Below are 22075 nucleotides of genomic sequence, written 5' to 3' on the forward strand. Positions count from 1 at the left end.
TCTGATGAGGTTGTCTCTGAGAAAGTTTTAAATCTGTTGCGAGAGCGGCCCTGATAGTTATATAGTGCTCCGCGCGAGTCCGCCTGTGAATAATAATCGTCCCTCAAGAATGGGTAGGCCTTTTCCAAAGTAAATGACTTTGAGTCTCTTTCGTACTGGGCAGTTTTGCTGTTAATAGTGGTGTCTTTGAACAGCAGGACTTCTTTCTCTATTTTTTCTATTAGAGTCTTTGCATCAGGAATAACATCACTTTCTGCAATGCTTTTAGTTATTGTTTCAATCTCAGCGAGTTCTTGTCGACAGAGTCGTTGGGCAGTCTCAATGGTGTGAACCATGAGGTCCCGGCTACACTTCGTGTTTATCTGACTGAAACCTAATTTGTATTCAGCATCCTCCGTGAAAATCACGGGGACATTTTTGACCTGAAGCCCCCACGGGATGGTCCCACCCCTCAGGTGCTTCAGGAGAAAATGTCCGTGGAGCTCGGTTCTGATGTATTTTTTACTTAATCGGATAAGTTTGTCTAATTCGTTTTGTTGTTGAGCAGATGTGCTTAAGGTAACATTAGCGAATGGGGATGAGGCTATGAGGTTTTGGATATGGGTCTCTGAAAATGATAACGTGTCTTTCTCAGACATAATATTGAGAAGGACTGGTAGTCCTTCTTTCCAAAAAAGGTATCTAGTTGGAAAAAGCAATAAATTTATTGCCCTTACAACTCTCGCGGGTAACAACCCGCCCTATACGGCTAGAGTAAAAGGAGTTAGGTCCTGGGTCGTGGGAGGGGCTGGACCATATATATCAACATCAACATACAAATTGACCCTCACACCTTTGTTTTCAACTTATTATTGGAACAACAATAATCAGGACTGTTTCTGATTATGTGGGCTTAATTAATTTGGCCCTTTACTTTATTATTCATTCAAGTAAAAAAATTGTTGTATGTATGAGAAACACACGAGACATGTGACAATTCAATCAAATGTAAAAATTCACAAATAACAACACATTATTTTCAAAAGACATTAAATCATACAAAACAAACATGAAGAAAAATTGAAGAAGAACTTTGCACAATATTTGCAGTTGTAGCATATATCAAATGGTGAAAATGATGATAGTTCTTTGAAAGACAAAAAGTCTACAAGAAGGCTAGTGGATATAAATCAATCAATATAATATCACAATAAATTCTGTGTGTTTTGTAGCCTTCTTACTGCCGACGCGTTTCGACCCGTTAAATCAATAAACGGGGTCTCATCAGGGCCTTGTCACTTCTTTCTTGTCTATATCTGGAGATATTGTGCAAAAGAAGAGAAATTGAAGAACAACATCTTAGTTTTATTGTTCTGACCCATTTTTCCATCCTAAGCCTCAGTCTGTGGCAATAGTGTACCTGTAGCGTTAGTGTAGCTGGATCCAAGTGGTTCAACAGCTTCTTTTTGTTTTCTGTATCTCTGGGGACTCTGTAAGAAAATTAGGCTCTATTAGAGTGGTGGTCCTAGTGGGGTCCCTTTCCTGTCGTCCGATATGTGTCTTTCATACCTGCTTGCAGCGCCGTTGTTTTCGGCGTCTGTCTCCGTCTAATCTCTTTTCTTTTTTCTTTTTAACTTTTAGGTATGTGGCTGACTGGATTTTAGTTTTCAGTACGTTGTTGTCCCTGTATGAAAGGAGAAAGTCGTTTGTGTGTCAATTTATCATGAGCCTGTGTTGTAACTTGAAACGATTTCGATCAAAGTACCTTACGAGGGAAACGTCCCTCGATGGGCGGGGATCTGGTCCCTTTAGAAGGCGGCACGGTTCCACATTATTGTAGTGAGTGAAAACAGTGTGCATTAGTGAATGTCCTGCACTCGCATGTCTCTACGTCTGGTAATCTGTTTAAAACAACTGGTTCTTACCTTTGGAAAAACGGGAGTTTATTTGAATTCAGAAGTCCTCAGCACGCTTTGTCTGGCTCGTTGCAACTGGCGTTTTGGCAACAACAGCCATGTTGCTGTGGGCATTGGTTATGGTTTTTGGTCACGTGACCATGGAATGCTGGGATACGTAGTTCTGTCGGGTCAGGTTTCCGCCTGATGTTTTTGTGAAGATGTTTGTCATTTAAAGGAAACCCTTTCTATATCGACTCGCACAGGGCACTATACCAACAACAGCCACTAAAATTTCGCAAAAAAGATTTTTCAGCAATTGATGATTTTACAGCCGGGAGACCTCTGATAGTGTATTTAACCCACTCTGGGTGCTGTTGAATTTTAAGATTAAATACGCTTCTTTTGTTAGTAGCACTTTCTCAGTATCAGGAGGACACCTAGTTTGATTGATGCTGTATAGTACTGTCCATTTGAAATCTGTCTCTCGGTGGTCAGTCTCTATGAAGTGCTGCACCATAGGTGCATTAGCCACCTTGTTTTTTAGTCTTGATCTGTGTTGTGTAATGCGAGTATTTACTTGTTGGTTGGTCTTACCAATATAAATTTTGTCGCAAGGACATATGATCGCATACACAACATTTCGTGTCCGACAATTCGAAAAACCTACATTATTCCATTTGATGTTGTTGTGGATAAATTCACTTCCTTCTATCGCAGTGTCACATGATACACAATTTCCACATCTGTGGTGACCAATGATCGGTTTGAGGCCCCACTTGGTCAGTAGATCACTTTTCGGTTTTTGTATTCGCACATCTGCACGAACCAATTGTTGGCCTATGCTCTGATTCTTTTTGTAAGCGAACATGGGCTTTGGAAAAGGGCATTCTAATTCCTCCAACAAATGCCAGTTCTTCAAGATCATTTGTCTGACTATGTGCGTGTCTGGACCAAAGGTCGTGACGCAGACCATCTTATCAATTTCCGGTTTTTGCTTTTCTTGTGTTAGCAAACACTCCCGCGGTGTGTATCTGGCCCTTTTGTAGGAGTGTTTTAGTAGCTTTTTGGGGTAGCCTCTGTTGATCATTTCCCCACAGAATGTTTGGGCATGTCGGTCATAATCAGTGACCTCGGAGCAGTTCCTCCTAATTCTTAAGAGCTGTCCATAAGGGAGGTTGGCCCTGAGATTTCTGGGATGTGCACTTCCGTGGTGTAGGATCGTGTTTTTGTCTGTCTTTTTCTTGAATAGAGACGCTTTTAGGTGACCACCCTCGTTGAAGATTTCAACATCGAGAAACGTCATCCTGCTATTGTTTAGTTCGATTAAAAATTTGATATCGTGGTGTTTGTTGTTCAACCAATGGTGAAATTCCATTAATTCCGTGCGGCTCCCCTGCCACAGGAGCCACACGTCGTCAATGTATCGCAACCATTGTTTGATGTGTTTCTTGAAAGGATTGTTGTTTTCCACAAATTTGTGCTCATATTCTGCCATATACAGTACTGCCATTTCCGGCGCGTAAGGACAACCCATGGCCGTACCTTTGATTTGGATAAAAAACTGATCATTGAAGCGGAAATAATTTTTATTCAATGTCAGTTCTGCTAGTTGAAGAATGTACGCTGTGGGAACCCGGTGAGGCCTTTCTCTGGTTTCCAGGTACATTTCCATGACCTCCAGCGCCTCATCTTGTGGGATTTGTGTGTATAGGGACGTGACGTCCATTGTCACCATGATCTCAGTTTCAGCGTTGAATTCTGTCCCTTCGACTTTTACTAGAAAGTCGGTGGTGTCCTTGAGGTACGACTTGACTTTACTCACAAATGGCTTTAGGAAGTGATCTACATATTTTGAGATCGGTTCCAGGCATGAATCACACCCGGAGACGATTGGTCGTCCCGGGGGATCATCTAACTTCTTATGAATCTTCGGTAAGAAGTATAAAATGGGCGTTCTAGGGCATTTCTTTACCAGAAATTCTGCCTCCTTGGGTCCCACAAAACCATTGTCTACCCCTGCTTGGACAAGTTCCATTATGGTCCCTTGTATCTGTCTCAATGGGTCTTCCTGGAGTTTCCTGTACCACACTTGGTTATTTACCTGTGTGGCCCCCTCAGCTAGATATTTGTCCCGTGGCCAAATTACTACGGCTCCGCCTTTATCGGCGGGTTTAATAACAACTGTTGGATCTTCTCTCAGGTTTTTTAGTGCCAGTTTTTGTCCTTTACTGATGTTCTGTTGAACATATTTTTTGTTCCTTTCGAGTTTGTTCAAAAATGATAAAAGGACTTGTTCGAAAGCAATGACCTGTTTAGGGATGTTGTAATTGGGGCAGAAAGTAGACTTATTCATAAGACCTGTTGTTTCTTTGTCAATGCTGGGGGGTTGGTTTGCAAAAAACGCTTTTAATCGTATTTTTCGACAAAAAGCAATTATCTCCATTTTTATTTGGGCAAAATCTGTGTGTTTTCTAGGGACAAATTTGAGTCCAAGATTCAGTACGGATTCTTCATCCATTGTTAGTACTTTTTGAGACAGGTTGACAATGGAAGAGGGTGCCTTTACGACTTGTAGAATTGTTTGCGTGTCCGCATCTCCCATGGTATTTTTTGTCTTGGTTTTGGCTGTTGACCCTTCTCTAAAAAATTGACCTGTTTTTTATTGGTGTTACTTCTAGCGTCAGACCCCGAGGAGTCTGATGAGGTTGTCTCTGAGAAAGTTTTAAATCTGTTGCGAGAGCGGCCCTGATAGTTATATAGTGCTCCGCGCGAGTCCGCCTGTGAATAATAATCGTCCCTCAAGAATGGGTAGGCCTTTTCCAAAGTAAATGACTTTGAGTCTCTTTCGTACTGGGCAGTTTTGCTGTTAATAGTGGTGTCTTTGAACAGCAGGATTTCTTTCTCTATTTTTTCTATTAGAGTCTTTGCATCAGGAATAACATCACTTTCTGCAATGCTTTTAGTTATTGTTTCAATCTCAGCGAGTTCTTGTCGACAGAGTCGTTGGGCAGTGTCAATGGTGTGAACCATGAGGTCCCGGCTACACTTCGTGTTTATCTGACTGAAACCTAATTTGTATTCAGCATCCTCCGTGAAAATCACGGGGACATTTTTTACCTGAAGCCCCCACGGGATGGTCCCACCCCTCAGGTGCTTCAGGAGAAAATGTCCGTGGAGCTCGGTTCTGATGTATTTTTTACTTAATCGGATAAGTTTGTCTAATTCGTTTTGTTGCTGAGCAGATGTGCTTAAGGTAACATTAGCGAATGGGGATGAGGCTATGAGGTTTTGGATATGGGTCTCTGAAAATGATAACGTGTCTTTCTCAGACATAATATTGAGAAGGACTGGTAGTCCTTCTTTCCAAAAAAGGTATCTAGTTGGAAAAAGCAATACATTTATTGCCCTTACAACTCTCGCGGGTAACAACCCGCCCTATACGGCTAGAGTAAAAGGAGTTAGGTCCTGGGTCGTGGGAGGGGCTGGACCATATATATCAACATCAACATACAAATTGACCCTCACACCTTTGTTTTCAACTTATTATTGGAACAACAATAATCAGGACTGTTTCTGATTATGTGGGCTTAATTAATTTGGCCCTTTACTTTATTATTCATTCAAGTAAAAAAATTGTTGTATGTATGAGAAACACACGAGACATGTGACAATTCAATCAAATGTAAAAGTTCACAAATAACAACACATTATTTTCAAAAGACATTAAATCATACAAAACAAACATGAAGAAAAATTGAAGAAGAACTTTGCACATTATTTGCAGTTGTAGCATATATCAAATGGTGAAAATGATGATAGTTCTTTGAAAGACAAAAAGTCTACAAGAAGGCTAGTGGATATAAATCAATCAATATAATATCACAATAAATTCTGTGTGTTTTGTAGCCTTCTTACTGCCGACGCGTTTCGACCCGTTAAATCAATAAACGGGGTCTCATCAGGGCCTTGTCACTTCTTTCTTTTCTATATCTGGAGATATTGTGCAAAAGAAGAGAAATTGAAGAACAACATCTTAGTTTTATTGTTCTGACCCATTTTTCCATCCTAAGCCTCAGTCTGTGGCAATAGTGTACCTGTAGCGTTAGTGTAGCTGGATCCAAGTGGTTCAACAGCTTCTTTTTGTTTTCTGTATCTCTGGGGACTCTGTAAGAAAATTAGGCTCTATTAGAGTGGTGGTCCTAGTGGGGTCCCTTTCCTGTCGTCCGATATGTGTCTTTCATACCTGCTTGCAGCGCCGTTGTTTTCGGCGTCTGTCTCCGTCTAATCTCTTTTCTTTTTTCTTTTTAACTTTTAGGTATGTGGCTGACTGGATTTTAGTTTTCAGTACGTTGTTGTCCCTGTATGAAAGGAGAAAGTCGTTTGTGTGTCAATTTATCATGAGCCTGTGTTGTAACTTGAAACGATTTCGATCAAAGTACCTTACGAGGGAAACGTCCCTCGATGGGCGGGGATCTGGTCCCTTTAGAAGGCGGCACGGTTCCACATTATTCTAGTGAGTGAAAACAGTGTGCATTAGTGAATGTCCTGCACTCGCATGTCTCTACGTCTGGTAATCTGTTTAAAACAACTGGTTCTTACCTTTGGAAAAACAGGAGTTTATTTGAATTCAGAAGTCCTCAGCACGCTTTGTCTGGCTCGTTGCAACTGGCGTTTTGGCAACAACAGCCATGTTGCTGTGGGCATTGGTTATGGTTTTTGGTCACGTGACCATGGAATGCTGGGATACGTAGTTCTGTCGGGTCAGGTTTCCGCCTGATGTTTTTGTGAAGATGTTTGTCATTTAAAGGAAACCCTTTCTATATCGACTCGCACAGGGCACTATACCAACAACAGCCACTAAAATTTCGCAAAAAAGATTTTTCAGCAATTGATGATTTTACAGCCGGGAGACCTCTGATAGTGTATTTAACCCACTCTGGGTGCTGTTGAATTTTATGATTAAATACGCTTCTTTTGTTAGTAGCACTTTCTCAGTATCAGGAGGACACCTAGTTTGATTGATGCTGTATAGTACTGTCCATTTGAAATCTGTCTCTCGGTGGTCAGTCTCTATGAAGTGCTGCACCATAGGTGCATTAGCCACCTTGTTTTTTAGTCTTGATCTGTGTTGTGTAATGCGAGTATTTACTTGTTGGTTGGTCTTACCAATATAAATTTTGTCGCAAGGACATATGATCGCATACACAACATTTCGTGTCCGACAATTCGAAAAACCTACATTATTCCATTTGATGTTGTTGTGGATAAATTCACTTCCTTATATCGCAGTGTCACATGATACACAATTTCCACATCTGTGGTGACCAATGATCGGTTTGAGGCCCCACTTGGTCAGTAGATCACTTTTCGGTTTTTGTATTCGCACATCTGCACGAACCAATTGTTGGCCTATGCTCTGATTCTTTTTGTAAGCGAATATGGGCTTTGGAAAAGGACATTCTAATTCCTCCAACAAATGCCAGTTCTTCAAGATCATTTGTCTGACTTTGTGCGTGTCTGGACCAAAGGTCGTGACGCAGACCATCTTATCAATTTCCGGTTTTTGCTTTTCTTGTGTTAGCAGACACTCCCGCGGTGTGTATCTGGCCCTTTTGTAGGAGTGTTTTAGTAGCTTTTTGGGGTAGCCTCTGTTGATCATTTCCCCACAGAATGTTTGGGCATGTCGGTCATAATCAGTGACCTCGGAGCAGTTCCTCCTAATTCTTAAGAGCTGTCCATAAGGGAGGTTGGCCCTAAGATTTCTGGGATGTGCACTTCCGTGGTGTAGGATCGTGTTTTTGTCTGTCTTTTTCTTGAATAGAGACGCTTTTAGGTGACCACCCTCGTTGAAGATTTCAACATTGAGAAACGTCATCCTGCTATTGTTTAGTTCGATTAAAAATTTGATATCGTGGTGTTTGTTGTTCAACCAATGGTGAAATTCCATTAATTCCTTGCGGCTCCCCTGCCACAGGAGCCACACGTCGTCAATGTATCGCAACCATTGTTTGATGTGTTTCTTGAAAGGATTGTTGTTTTCCACAAATTTGTGCTCATATTCTGCCATATACAGTACTGCCATTTCCGGCGCGTAAGGACAACCCATGGCCGTACCTTTGATTTGGATAAAAAACTGATCATTGAAGCGGAAATAATTTTTATTCAATGTCAGTTCTGCTAGTTGAAGAATGTACGCTGTGGGAACCCGGTGAGGCCTTTCTCTGGTTTCCAGGTACATTTCCATGACCTCCAGCGCCTCATCTTGTGGGATTTGTGTGTATAGGGACGTGACGTCCATTGTCACCATGATCTCAGTTTCAGCGTTGAATTCTGTCCCTTCGACTTTTACTAGAAAGTCGGTGGTGTCCTTGAGGTACGACTTGACTTTACTCACAAATGGCTTTAGGAAGTGATCTACATATTTTGAGATCGGTTCCAGGCATGAATCACACCCGGAGACGATTGGTCGTCCTGGGGGATCATCTAACTTCTTATGAATCTTCGGTAAGAAGTATAAAATGGGCGTTCTAGGGCATTTCTTTACCAGAAATTCTGCCTCCTTGGGTCCCACAAAACCATTGTCTACCCCTGCTTGGACAAGTTCCATTATGGTCCCTTGTATCTGTCTCAATGGGTCTTCCTGGAGTTTCCTGTACCACACTTGGTTATTTACCTGTGTGGCCCCCTCAGCTAGATATTTGTCCCGTGGCCAAATTACTACGGCTCCGCCTTTATCGGCGGGTTTAATAACAACTGTTGGATCTTCTCTCAGGTTTTTTAGTGCCAGTTTTTGTCCTTTACTGATGTTCTGTTGGACATATTTTTTGTTCCTTTCGAGTTTGTTCAAAAATGATAAAAGGACTTGTTCGAAAGCAATGACCTGTTTAGGGATGTTGTAATTGGGGCAGAAAGTAGACTTATTCCTAAGACCTGTTGTTTCTTTGTCAATGCTGGGGGGTTGGTTTGCAAAAAACGCTTTTAATCGTATTTTTCGACAAAAAGCAATTATCTCCATTTTTATTTGGGCAAAATCTGTGTGTTTTCTAGGGACAAATTTGAGTCCAAGATTCAGTACGGATTCTTCATCCATTGTTAGTACTTTTTGAGACAGGTTGACAATGGAAGAGGGTGCCTTTACGACTTGTAGAATTGTTTGCGTGTCCGCATCTCCCATGGTATTTTTTGTCTTGGTTTTGGCTGTTGAACCTTCTCTAAAAAATTGACCTGTTTTTTATTGGTGTTACTTCTAGCGTCAGACCCCGAGGAGTCTGATGAGGTTGTCTCTGAGAAAGTTTTAAATCTGTTGCGAGAGCGGCCCTGATAGTTATATAGTGCTCCGCGCGAGTCCGCCTGTGAATAATAATCGTCCCTCAAGAATGGGTAGGCCTTTTCCAAAGTAAATGACTTTGAGTCTCTTTCGTACTGGGCAGTTTTGCTGTTAATAGTGGTGTCTTTGAACAGCAGGATTTCTTTCTCTATTTTTTCTATTAGAGTCTTTGCATCAGGAATAACATCACTTTCTGCAATGCTTTTAGTTATTGTTTCAATCTCAGCGAGTTCTTGTCGACAGAGTCGTTGGGCAGTCTCAATGGTGTGAACCATGAGGTCCCGGCTACACTTCGTGTTTATCTGACTGAAACCTAATTTGTATTCAGCATCCTCCGTGAAAATCACGGGGACATTTTTGACCTGAAGCCCCCACGGGATGGTCCCACCCCTCAGGTGCTTCAGGAGAAAATGTCCGTGGAGCTCGGTTCTGATGTATTTTTTACTTAATCGGATAAGTTTGTCTAATTCGTTTTGTTGCTGAGCAGATGTGCTTAAGGTAACATTAGCGAATGGGGATGAGGCTATGAGGTTTTGGATATGGGTCTCTGAAAATGATAACGTGTCTTTCTCAGACATAATATTGAGAAGGACTGGTAGTCCTTCTTTCCAAAAAAGGTATCTAGTTGGAAAAAGCAATACATTTATTGCCCTTACAACTCTCGCGGGTAACAACCCGCCCTATACGGCTAGAGTAAAAGGAGTTAGGTCCTGGGTCGTGGGAGGGGCTGGACCATATATATCAACATCAACATACAAATTGACCCTCACACCTTTGTTTTCAACTTATTATTGGAACAACAATAATCAGGACTGTTTCTGATTATGTGGGCTTAATTAATTTGGCCCTTTACTTTATTATTCATTCAAGTAAAAAAATTGTTGTATGTATGAGAAACACACGAGACATGTGACAATTCAATCAAATGTAAAAATTCACAAATAACAACACATTATTTTCAAAAGACATTAAATCATACAAAACAAACATGAAGAAAAATTGAAGAAGAACTTTGCACAATATTTGCAGTTGTAGCATATATCAAATGGTGAAAATGATGATAGTTCTTTGAAAGACAAAAAGTCTACAAGAAGGCTAGTGGATATAAATCAATCAATATAATATCACAATAAATTCTGTGTGTTTTGTAGCCTTCTTACTGCCGACGCGTTTCGACCCGTTAAATCAATAAACGGGGTCTCATCAGGGCCTTGTCACTTCTTTCTTTTCTATATCTGGAGATATTGTGCAAAAGAAGAGAAATTGAAGAACAACATCTTAGTTTTATTGTTCTGACCCATTTTTCCATCCTAAGCCTCAGTCTGTGGCAATAGTGTACCTGTAGCGTTAGTGTAGCTGGATCCAAGTGGTTCAACAGCTTCTTTTTGTTTTCTGTATCTCTGGGGACTCTGTAAGAAAATTAGGCTCTATTAGAGTGGTGGTCCTAGTGGGGTCCCTTTCCTGTCGTCCGATATGTGTCTTTCATACCTGCTTGCAGCGCCGTTGTTTTCGGCGTCTGTCTCCGTCTAATCTCTTTTCTTTTTTCTTTTTAACTTTTAGGTATGTGGCTGACTGGATTTTAGTTTTCAGTACGTTGTTGTCCCTGTATGAAAGGAGAAAGTCGTTTGTGTGTCAATTTATCATGAGCCTGTGTTGTAACTTGAAACGATTTCGATCAAAGTACCTTACGAGGGAAACGTCCCTCGATGGGCGGGGATCTGGTCCCTTTAGAAGGCGGCACGGTTCCACATTATTCTAGTGAGTGAAAACAGTGTGCATTAGTGAATGTCCTGCACTCGCATGTCTCTACGTCTGGTAATCTGTTTAAAACAACTGGTTCTTACCTTTGGAAAAACGGGAGTTTATTTGAATTCAGAAGTCCTCAGCACGCTTTGTCTGGCTCGTTGCAACTGGCGTTTTGGCAACAACAGCCATGTTGCTGTGGGCATTGGTTATGGTTTTTGGTCACGTGACCATGGAATGCTGGGATACGTAGTTCTGTCGGGTCAGGTTTCCGCCTGATGTTTTTGTGAAGATGTTTGTCATTTAAAGGAAACCCTTTCTATATCGACTCACACAGGGCACTATACCAACAACAGCCACTAAAATTTCGCAAAAAAGATTTTTCAGCAATTGATGATTTTACAGCCGGGAGACCTCTGATAGTGTATTTAACCCACTCTGGGTGCTGTTGAATTTTAAGATTAAATACGCTTCTTTTGTTAGTAGCACTTTCTCAGTATCAGGAGGACACCTAGTTTGATTGATGCTGTATAGTACTGTCCATTTGAAATCTGTCTCTCGGTGGTCACTCTCTATGAAGTGCTGCACCATAGGTGCATTAGCCACCTTGTTTTTTAGTCTTGATCTGTGTTGTGTAATGCGAGTATTTACTTGTTGGTTGGTCTTACCAATATAAATTTTGTCGCAAGGACATATGATCGCATACACAACATTTCGTGTCCGACAATTCGAAAAACCTACATTATTCCATTTGATGTTGTTGTGGATAAATTCACTTCCTTCTATCGCAGTGTCACATGATACACACAATTTCCACATCTGTGGTGACCAATGATCGGTTTGAGGCCCCACTTGGTCAGTAGATCACTTTTCGGTTTTTGTATTCGCACATCTGCACGAACCAATTGTTGGCCTATGCTCTGATTCTTTTTGTAAGCGAATATGGGCTTTGGAAAAGGACATTCTAATTCCTCCAACAAATGCCAGTTCTTCAAGATCATTTGTCTGACTTTGTGCGTGTCTGGACCAAAGGTCGTGACGCAGACCATCTTATCAATTTCCGGTTTTTGCTTTTCTTGTGTTAGCAAACACTCCCGCGGTGTGTATCTGGCCCTTTTGTAGGAGTGTTTTAGTGGCTTTTTGGGGTAGCCTCTGTTGATCATTTCCCCACAGAATGTTTGGGCATGTCGGTCAAAATCAGTGACCTCGGAGCAGTTCCTCCTAATTCTTAAGAGCTGTCCATAAGGGAGGTTGGCCCTGAGATTTCTGGGATGTGCACTTCCGTGGTGTAGGATCGTGTTTTTGTCTGTCTTTTTCTTGAATAGATTCGCTTTTAGGTGACCACCCTCGTTGAAGATTTCAACATCGAGAAACGTCATCCTGCTATTGTTTAGTTCGATTGAAAATTTGATATCGTGGTGTTTGTTGTTCAACCAATGGTGAAATTCCATTAATTCCGTGCGGCTCCCCTGCCACAGGAGCCACACGTCGTCAATGTATCGCAACCATTGTTTGATGTGTTTCTTGAAAGGATGAATGTTTTCCACAAATTTGTGCTCATATTCTGCCATATACAGTACTGCCATTTCCGGCGCGTAAGGACAACCCATGGCCGTACCTTTGATTTGGATAAAAAACTGATCATTGAAGCAGAAATAATTTTTCTTCAATGTCAGTTCTGCTAGTTGAAGAATGTACGCTGTGGGAACCCGGTGAGGCCTTTCTCTGGTTTCCAGGTACATTTCCATGACCTCCAGCGCCTCATCTTGTGGGATTTGTGTGTATAGGGACACTGTCACCATGATCTCAGTTTCAGCGTTGAATTCTGTCCCTTCGACTTTTACTAGAAAGTCGGTGGTGTCCTTGAGGTACGACTTGACTTTACTCACAAATGGCTTTAGGAAGTGATCTACATATTTTGAGATCGGTTCCAGGCATGAATCACACCCGGAGACGATTGGTCGTCCTGGGGGATCATCTAACTTCTTATGAATCTTCGGTAAGAAGTATAAAATGGGCGTTCTAGGGCATTTCTTTACCAGAAATTCTGCCTCCTTGGGTCCCACAAAACCATTGTCTACCCCTGCTTGGACAAGTTCCATTATGGTCCCTTGTATCTGTCTCAATGGGTCTTCCTGGAGTTTCCTGTACCACACTTGGTTATTTACCTGTGTGGCCCCCTCAGGGGCCAAAACGCCAGTTGCAACGAGCCAGACAAAGCGTGCTGAGGACTTCTGAATTCAAATAAACTCCCGTTTTTCTAAAGGTAAGAACCAGTTGTTTTAAACAGATTACCAGACGTAGAGACATGCGAGTGCAGGACATTCACTAATGCACACTGTTTTCACTCACTAGAATAATGTGGAACCGTGCCGCCTTCTAAAGGGACCAGATCCCTGCCCATCGAGGGACGTTTCCCTCGTAAGGTACTTTGATCGAAATCGTTTCAAGTTACAACACAGGCTCATGATAAATTGACACACAAACGACTTTCTCCTTTCATACAGGGACAACAACGCACTGAAAACTAAAATCCAGTCAGCCACAGACCTAAAAGTTAAAAAGAAAAAAGAAAAGAGATTAGACGGAGACAGACGCCGAAAACAATGGCGCTGCAAGCAGGTATGAAAGACACATATCGGACGACAGGAAAGGGACCCCACTAGGACCACCACTCTAATAGAGCCTAATTTTCTTACAGAGTCCCCAGAGATACAGAAAACAAAAAGAAGCTGTTGAACCACTTGGATCCAGCTACACTAACGCTACAGGTACACTATTGCCACAGACTGAGGCTTAGGATGGAAAAATGGGTCAGAACAATAAAACTAAGATGTTGTTCTTCAATTTCTCTTCTTTTGCACAATATCTCCAGATATAGAAAAGAAAGAAGTGACAAGGCCCTGATGAGACCCCGTTTATTGATATAACGGGTCGAAACTTGTCGGCAGTAAGAAGGCTACAAAACACACAGAATTTATTGTGATATTATATTGATTGATTTATATCCACTAGCCTTCTTGTAGACTTTTTGTCTTTCAAAGAACTATCATCATTTTCACCATTTGATATATGCTACAACTGCAAATAATGTGCAAAGTTCTTCTTCAATTTTTCTTCATGTTTGTTTTGTATGATTTAATGTCTTTTGAAAATAATGTGTTGTTATTTGTGAATTTTTACATTTGATTGAATTGTCACATGTCTCGTGTGTTTCTCATACATACAACAATTTTTTTACTTGAATGAATAATAAAGTAAAGGGCCAAATTAATTAAGCCCACATAATCAGAAACAGTCCTGATTATTGTTGTTCCAATAATAAGTTGAAAACAAAGGTGTGAGGGTCAATTTGTATGTTGATGTTGACACCACCAGTGTCGGCTCATCCGCTATGGCGGAATAGCTTCACCTCACTGCTTCCAAACAGTGCAGAGGAACAATGATAACATGATGATAAGTTTCTGATGTTTTCGTGCCATATTTCCTTTGCGGGCGGGAGGGTGGGTAGGGCTGCTCCACTCAAGGAGCAGGGCTGGGGCGGAGTGGCATGCCTACTCAAGTGTGCAGTGACTGGTTGGTCAGCCCGCTCAGGCCGCACGAAGCAGTCATGCCCACACCTCCAGCCCCTGGCTGAACGCCTCGTTCGGCCCCAATGAACAATCCCAACACCGCATTACATCGTTGTGATTGGCTTAGGGGAGTGAGCATGGCTGCCTACTTCCTTTTCCTGGAAGCAGACTGAGGAGAGCAGGAGAAACAAAGACATGGGACCCGGCCTCGAGGTAAGATTTCTCCCATCTAAATATTTACAACACCCACTCACACATACACACACCGGCGCCCACGCCCCATCCAGATTTCTTTCCGGCGTTTCCCACCTCCCAGCTGTCCAGTCCCCCCCCCCCCCAGCAGCACAGCTCAATGGCGGACGCTATGCGGCCATGCGCATCGGGCGTACCATTGGTGTGCCAAAGATATATATGTTATGACACATACCATTATATCGCATTCCATTACAATGCATACTAATACTAGGCATATTGCAACAGTAGGGAAGGTGTTGGATTGCGGAGATGTAAACATTACTATTCCCACTTCAGTGAGTGCAACCCTAAGACTAACCCTTGCACCCCAAAGCAAACCCTGAACCCAAAAATTCACCTTTAAGTCCCCAAAACACATCCTAAAAATCATATTTGACCCAAATGCACATCCCAATTTTCATGATTAACCCCAAAACACCCCCCAAATTTTACCCCATATAATACCCCACATTTCATCTCCGACACCCGAAACCCATACCCACCCTACGAATTAAAAATACCCCATCACTGACCTAACAATGCGTTGTAATGGAATGCGATGTAAAGGCAACTGCGTTTGTTGGATTTGCGTTCTAAAGGCATTACGATGTAATGCCTGCATTGTAATGGGCGTCTCCCATGCCAAAGGCAAACCATAGGCAAGCCCCTCTGCGCCCGCGCTCAGCACCAAGGACCCTTCCTCTCGGACACTCCACCCCTACGGCACCAGCACCCTCCTCGCCATCAACCCTGGATGCCACATCGCCTGCCAGGACCAACATCTGCTCCAGACCGGACATCCCCATCTCCATCACTGCTGGCTACTAAATCACCCACAAGGACCACCCCGACCGTCCAGGAGGCATTGCCATCACCTACAGAAGCACACTCCGATTGACCACGCACTCTAATGACCCAGCGGTGACCATGGAACACCTCAACTTCCAGATTCGGACCAACCCCAACCACATCTTCTGCAGCACCCTCATCTGCAGGCCTCCCGGGCCATGGACACCCATTCTCCGATAGCATTCTAGACCTAATTGCACACCAGGCTCTCCCATCCACCAACGATATCCTACTCGGCGAACTCAAGTACCACCTGGACAACCCCAGTGACCAGAACATTACCCCCTCCAGGGGTAGCTCCCCAACATCAGACTCAAGCAGCTAGTCACCGCAGCAAGCCACATAGCAGGACAAACGGTCGAGCACGTCTCCTCCACCATCAGGACATTCAACTACAGCCACACCACTGGACTCTCCTGGACAGACCATCATTGTATACATAACGTCTTCACCAGGCCCACTGTACACAACCACCATCATCGCCCCCCTCGCAGCTGCATCAAGGCCACGGGAGTACGTCTTGTCAACTCCCTCAGTACCTCTACTCCGCCAATGCTTACAGACGATGACACCGCAACACGCAACCGCCACCGATGGATCTCCAACTGCGCCGACACCCGGGCACCACTCAAGAAAGGCACTGCATCAGTACCTTATGCCTGCATGATGGCAGGCATAATGGTGACGTAGTGCCACAGGTATAGGCTGGCCCCATTCATTGCTGGAGTTGCGTCATGGTTGTGACACGACTGCAGCAATGGGTGACTTTAGCTAGAACAGACAAGATTCCAAACTTATCTGTCATTACTTGCGTCATGGAGCGCTGCCCAGTAAATACAGCACATCCGTGGTGTCGCAAGAAGGGGGTAGTGAACATTGTTGCAACCTGTGCTTAATTTGTAAAATAGGAAGTCCAGGTGCTCAAATTTTTGTAAGAGGCCACACCCACTCCCCTTGGCTCCACCCACTACCTTCACTGGCTCCACTCACTTACTCTATTGGCTCCACCCCCATCCTGACCTCAACTTGCATGGCTGAAAGCCACGTTTAACACCCTATCTGAATTCCTACCTTGGTAATATGATGATTGACTGGATATATATTGATTTTATTAAGATATCCTTTCCAAGGAGCTCAAAAGCCAAGGCAAATCCGCAAAAAAGATTGGATGACATGACTTTCGATCTCTTCTCTCTTTGGCTATCTCTGCATGCACGTCTCATCCATTTCTGACCATCTCACTGTCCCTCTGTGCCTATCTCTTTACATTTCCTTGACGGTCTCAGCCCACGGGACATCTTCCCTTTCTGTCTGTCTCATTGTCTATTCTTCTCTGTCTATCTTTTTATAACTGTCTGTCCTTGCAACCTCTTCCCTTTCAGACTGTCTCTGCGTGCACATCTTGTCCCTTTCTGTCTGCTTCACTGCCCCTCTGTGCCTATCTGTTTATCTTTCTATGAGTGTCTCTGCTCGTCGTACCTCTTCCCTTTCTGTTTGTCTTACTATCTGTCCCTCTGTGTCTATCTTTTTATGACTGTCTGTCCATGCGACCTCTTCCGTTTGTGAATGTCTCTGTGTGCACGTCTTGTCCCTTTCTGACTGTGCCACTGCCCATCTCTTTGTCTTTATCGTTCTATGACTGTCTCTACTCTTCCCTTTCTGTCTGTCTGTCTTACTCTCTGCCCCTACGTGTCTATCTTTTTATGACTGCCTGTCCATGCCACCTCTTCCCTTTGTGACTGTCTCTGCGTGCACATCTTGCCTGTCTCACTGCCCGTCCCCCTGCCTCTGTCTCTGCCTGTGAGTGGGCTGCCCGCCCTGCCTGCTTGTTTTATAAGACGTGTAAACAAGACAAAAAAACGCCTTTGCCTCAAATATTTGATTGACAGTGGAAGGGCGAGATTTTGATCGATACCTTATCACTATTGATCTAAACCCCGATCTGGTCGACTGAACCTTTGTTGCCTGTCATTGAAGGAAGAAAGTGCCTCTGCTACCAAGTTAGTACACCCAATAAAGGACCCCGCTCCAAAAGATCACAAACAACTTCTAGCTTTCAAAAGTTTATTGTAAGGATAGGATAAGCTGCAAATACAGACATCTCAGAATGAGATTCACGAGATACACAGGTCCAACTACATACATGTGCTCTCTGAAAGCCCTCAGACGAGCAACGGAAATTACCAGCACAAGTTCTAAGAATAATAAAGCTATCAGCATTGACGCATATCTCTCCTTCATTTAAGTTGGAGGAAAACACACAGGTTAGGCTGTCCCTACCCTGCTCTAGATGGTATCCCTACTTAACCAAGTCTCAACCTAACAAAGGTGTCAGCAGTGAATGACCCCCAAGGGAAGTCACTCACTCTTAGTCTCTTGGTGAAAACCTATAGTTCTCCAGTCATGACCCCTCTCTGCCTACCCATCCGCTCTCTAAAGGGTCCTCAGGCATCTGCTCTAACTCCACCCAGGGGTGCTGTCCCTAATACAAAACAGTCAACAACATTTGAGACGCCCCTCATGAGACGCCCCTCACGTGGTGTAGCTTCTGGCTTTTTCCATGCTGCTTTGTATTGGGCCTCATACGTTGGAGTTGACCTTGCTTCTCAGACTCTTCTCCGGCCCGCTGATACCCCTTAAACATTCCAGAACCCTCCTCCATGTCTGGGCCGTCTACTGAACAGACCTCTATTCATATTATTTATAATCGGATCCTCCCTTCTCCCTTGCAGACAGACATCTGCAGCCAAGAACCCAACTCTCATAGACTTCCAAAAAGGTTCGCAACATTTCTCGGCCCAGACATGTACGTGTAAATCAATGTTAAAACATTTCAGGCCTACAGCATTTCTCATAATAATTATAGCATTCAACTTCTTCATTAATTAAAGCATGTTAATACTCTTATTCTATTATTCAGTAAACATATCTATAAATCATGGCCCATTAATGCAATAGCCAAAACATTAGTTCAATCTATGTCGTGAAAAGAAACACCTTCTAGCTCTGGCCCTGAGGCCTACCACATTCTGCGTTTAACCACATGCCATCTTACATTTTAGCAGCTACACGACATGGATTCAGAAATAATCACATCTAATAAAATCATATAGTGTCACACATTTCTGTATTAGTTCCACTTCTACTTAAATCTCTACATTAGCTATACATTCAGAATATAATTGCAGATACTACTAGCACTCATGGCATTTCTCCTCATGATTTGTGCTTACTACAGGTAAGTGTGATGCACTCATACATTTAGGTCAGTTTGCGCTCTCTCAGTTCCCCCCTTTGATGACCTCTCGGGGTCATCACTAACATTTAAACTGCAGTTATTGCTAGCATAACTTGTCTCTGCGCTTCCAGAGCCCTCAGACTCCTGTACTGATTATCTTGTATGGCAGCCAATCTCTGCAGCTGCTCTCTTTGGGCCCTTTCTGACCTTCTTGCTCTGCACCATTTGAATACCCTCACCAATCCCCACAATATGATCCCACAGATCAATATTATGATGATAGGTTTTAGTATATACCACACAAAGCTTTTGCCTAGGGTGGAGATCCACCCTCCAACTTCACTCATTCCGTGGCCCACCTTTTCCCAGACATTTTCTCTACTCAAGTCTTCGATCTCCTTGTGAATATCAGTTATGTTCCTAATAACTTTCTCAAGGGGCTTTGAATTGTCTGGAATGTAGGTACAACATTCCTGGACCTTCAAAGCCTTACAGACTCCGCCCTCTTTTGCTAGTAGGACGTCTAACGCAAGACGGTTCTGAAGAACCATAGCCCTTATCGATTGCATCTCTCCTTCTACCAGCATTAAGGACTGAGCAGTGCTGGCAGACAACCTGTCGACGACTGTTGCCAGTCGTCTAATTTTAACATCATTAAGGATCAGTCCCAAAAGAGGGAACATAGCTCCAAAGACATCTCCAACCATTTCTGCATCTCCTATATCCCTCCTTCCCCTCGATGATGTCTTGCCCTCGATGATCTCTAAGTCTTGTGCATGATATATTTTGGGGAAGACAATTGCTAGGTAACATGATCCATACCAGTTGTCAGGTAGTCTCACGTAGGCATTTCTTCCACATACAAAATACACATTTGGAATCACTTGCATTCCCTTCAGGAAATCTTTAGTATAGTACTCTATATTGAAAGCATGTTCACAGCTGACTTCTCCCACGTATACATTTTCGTAATACGTTTTGGCTCGGTGAAGACATAGCTTTCCTTTCTGCGTCTTATCTAAAGCTATTGGACCACTACTACCCTTTCTCTTGTGTGCCTTCTCTTCCTCGGTCCAATCTGTTTTCCATTGTCCTGATTTTTTCAAAATCTTTTGTCTCCTGTAACGATCATCCACCTGCCCTATGAACTTCTTCTCGACTTCTGACACTTTGCATGTCAGGTTATTTCTACGGGCATGTGAAGTATCTAAGGTAATCCAAGGAATGAAGAACTTAGCCAGTCTGTCTTCACTCTTCCAGTAGTCCCATTTGTTCATCTGCTTATAATTTGGGACTTCTGGCAACACTGAATCATAGTTGGAGAAATAGTATTCAAAACTATCTCTCTCATAAAATATACTAAGCAATAAGCTACATGTAATGCCATATGTCAGCGGGAGGTGATGATATCTAATGCCTTCATCTACAGACGCCGGCAACTGCATGCAGACGTAACAGTCCTTAACCTCCATGGCATCCACGTATTCATATAAGAGTTTAGCATAAGCATTTGACCTAAAGTCTCCTTGGGACTCATCTACGTGTAACCTGCGGGCTTCTGCAGCTAATAACGCTTTCTCTTGAGTGTTTTCCCTTTTCTCACCAGCAACAGTGGGTGTAAGCGTTTCTACAGATTTCACATCAGTTACCTTCGCCTCTTCCTCATGTCCCTTTACATAAGAAATTGTTACCACTAAAGCTATTAATATTATCACTCCTACTATTAGTGTACCTATTATACATTTAGCTCTGCGGTTCTGGGTGCCGGCTTCCATTTCGTCAGACAATATAGCTCTCTCTTATCTTGGCACAAAGTTCCTTTCTTCACGTTCCTTTACAGTCTCTTTTTACTCCTTTTGTCTTTTAGAATCACACAACTGGAAGCTGACAACCTTTTTCGCAAAAGTCCTTTAACAGTTCAATAAAGACAACCCTAGCCCTTCTCCATCAACTCAAGGGAAGTTCCCTAATATTCTCTGCTTCCTGGGCGCTAGGTAATCTTCTTTGTTTCTGCTCGCTTTATTTACAAAGTCCTTTAAGCATCTACTATCAGGTTTGTACCTGCAGCTTCAATAGCAAAGTTCAGTATTTCCAAACGAAGATTGTGCTCTTCATGGGCTGTTATCGTTGTACCAAAGTCGGGGAATTGCAATTCTGAAAGAAACATATGTTTTAACTTGCTGAGGCGGGGAGGTCTGGGGAGCATGAATGTTAGTGACCCTTCTTGTTCGACTCCGGGTACCAACAGTCGTATTTCCACGGTGACGATGGGCTCAGAACTGGACACCACCACCGCTCGAATCCTCCCTGTCTCCTGTTTCAAAGACATTTGTCGCCAGATATGTCCACTCAGGGGTGGAGTATCTTCTGCTAGGCACACGCACTCTTCTTGACCTTCTTCGGTCCGGTGCTTCCGCGCCCTGAGCACCTTCTTCCGGGTCTGAGTCTTCTGATATCGGAGGAAGGGTTATCTCTGGAGTTGACCTCAGGCTAGAGCTCCTTCTTTGCGGCCAATTAGCTTCTCCACGTGCCCTTCTACTCCGTCTCCTTCTTGTCTGTTCTCGCTCTCTGTCAGACCTGTCAGTGTCTGACTCGTACTCCCAGCTACTTTCTCCTTCTGTAGCGTCGTCTGTTTCGCTGTTGTACTGACCGTCCTCAGCTTGGTCAGACTCGTTCCCTGCTTCCGCTGGCACCTCTTCAGCTTGGCTAGCCCCCTCTATGGCTTCTCGGTCCTCTGCTGGACGTCTATCCGAGAGAGGAGCTGTTTCTTCCCGAGGTGCTGGAACCCTTCGCGTATGTGATGCGTGGATCCAATTGGGCAGGCCTCCCACCTTCACAGCCGTATTCGCGATCAGGATGATCTGGAAGGGCCCACGCCAACGAACATCCAAGCAGCTTCTTCTCACATGTTTTTTCACCAGGACCCAGTCCCCAGGATACAGGTCATGGCACGGGCCCTGGCACGATGGAACCTCGGCAGCCTGCACCTGAAGGGACACAGAATGAATGGCGTCAGACAGCCCCTTACAATAGTCCAGGATCATATCATCTGTGATATTTAACAGTGCAGTCGTTGGGACAGATGGCAGCCTCATTGCTCTCCCCATTAACACCTCATGTGGTGACAACCCCGTTCTTCTGTCTGGGGTACTACGAAGGCTCATGAGGACCAATGGCAGGGCGTCAGGCCAACTCAGGGTCGTTGAGGAGCACACTTTTGCAATTCGGGCTTTGA

The sequence above is a fragment of the Lissotriton helveticus genome, chromosome 3_1 (assembly GCF_964261635.1).
Source record: "Lissotriton helveticus chromosome 3_1, aLisHel1.1, whole genome shotgun sequence".
NCBI lineage: Eukaryota > Metazoa > Chordata > Amphibia > Caudata > Salamandridae > Lissotriton > Lissotriton helveticus.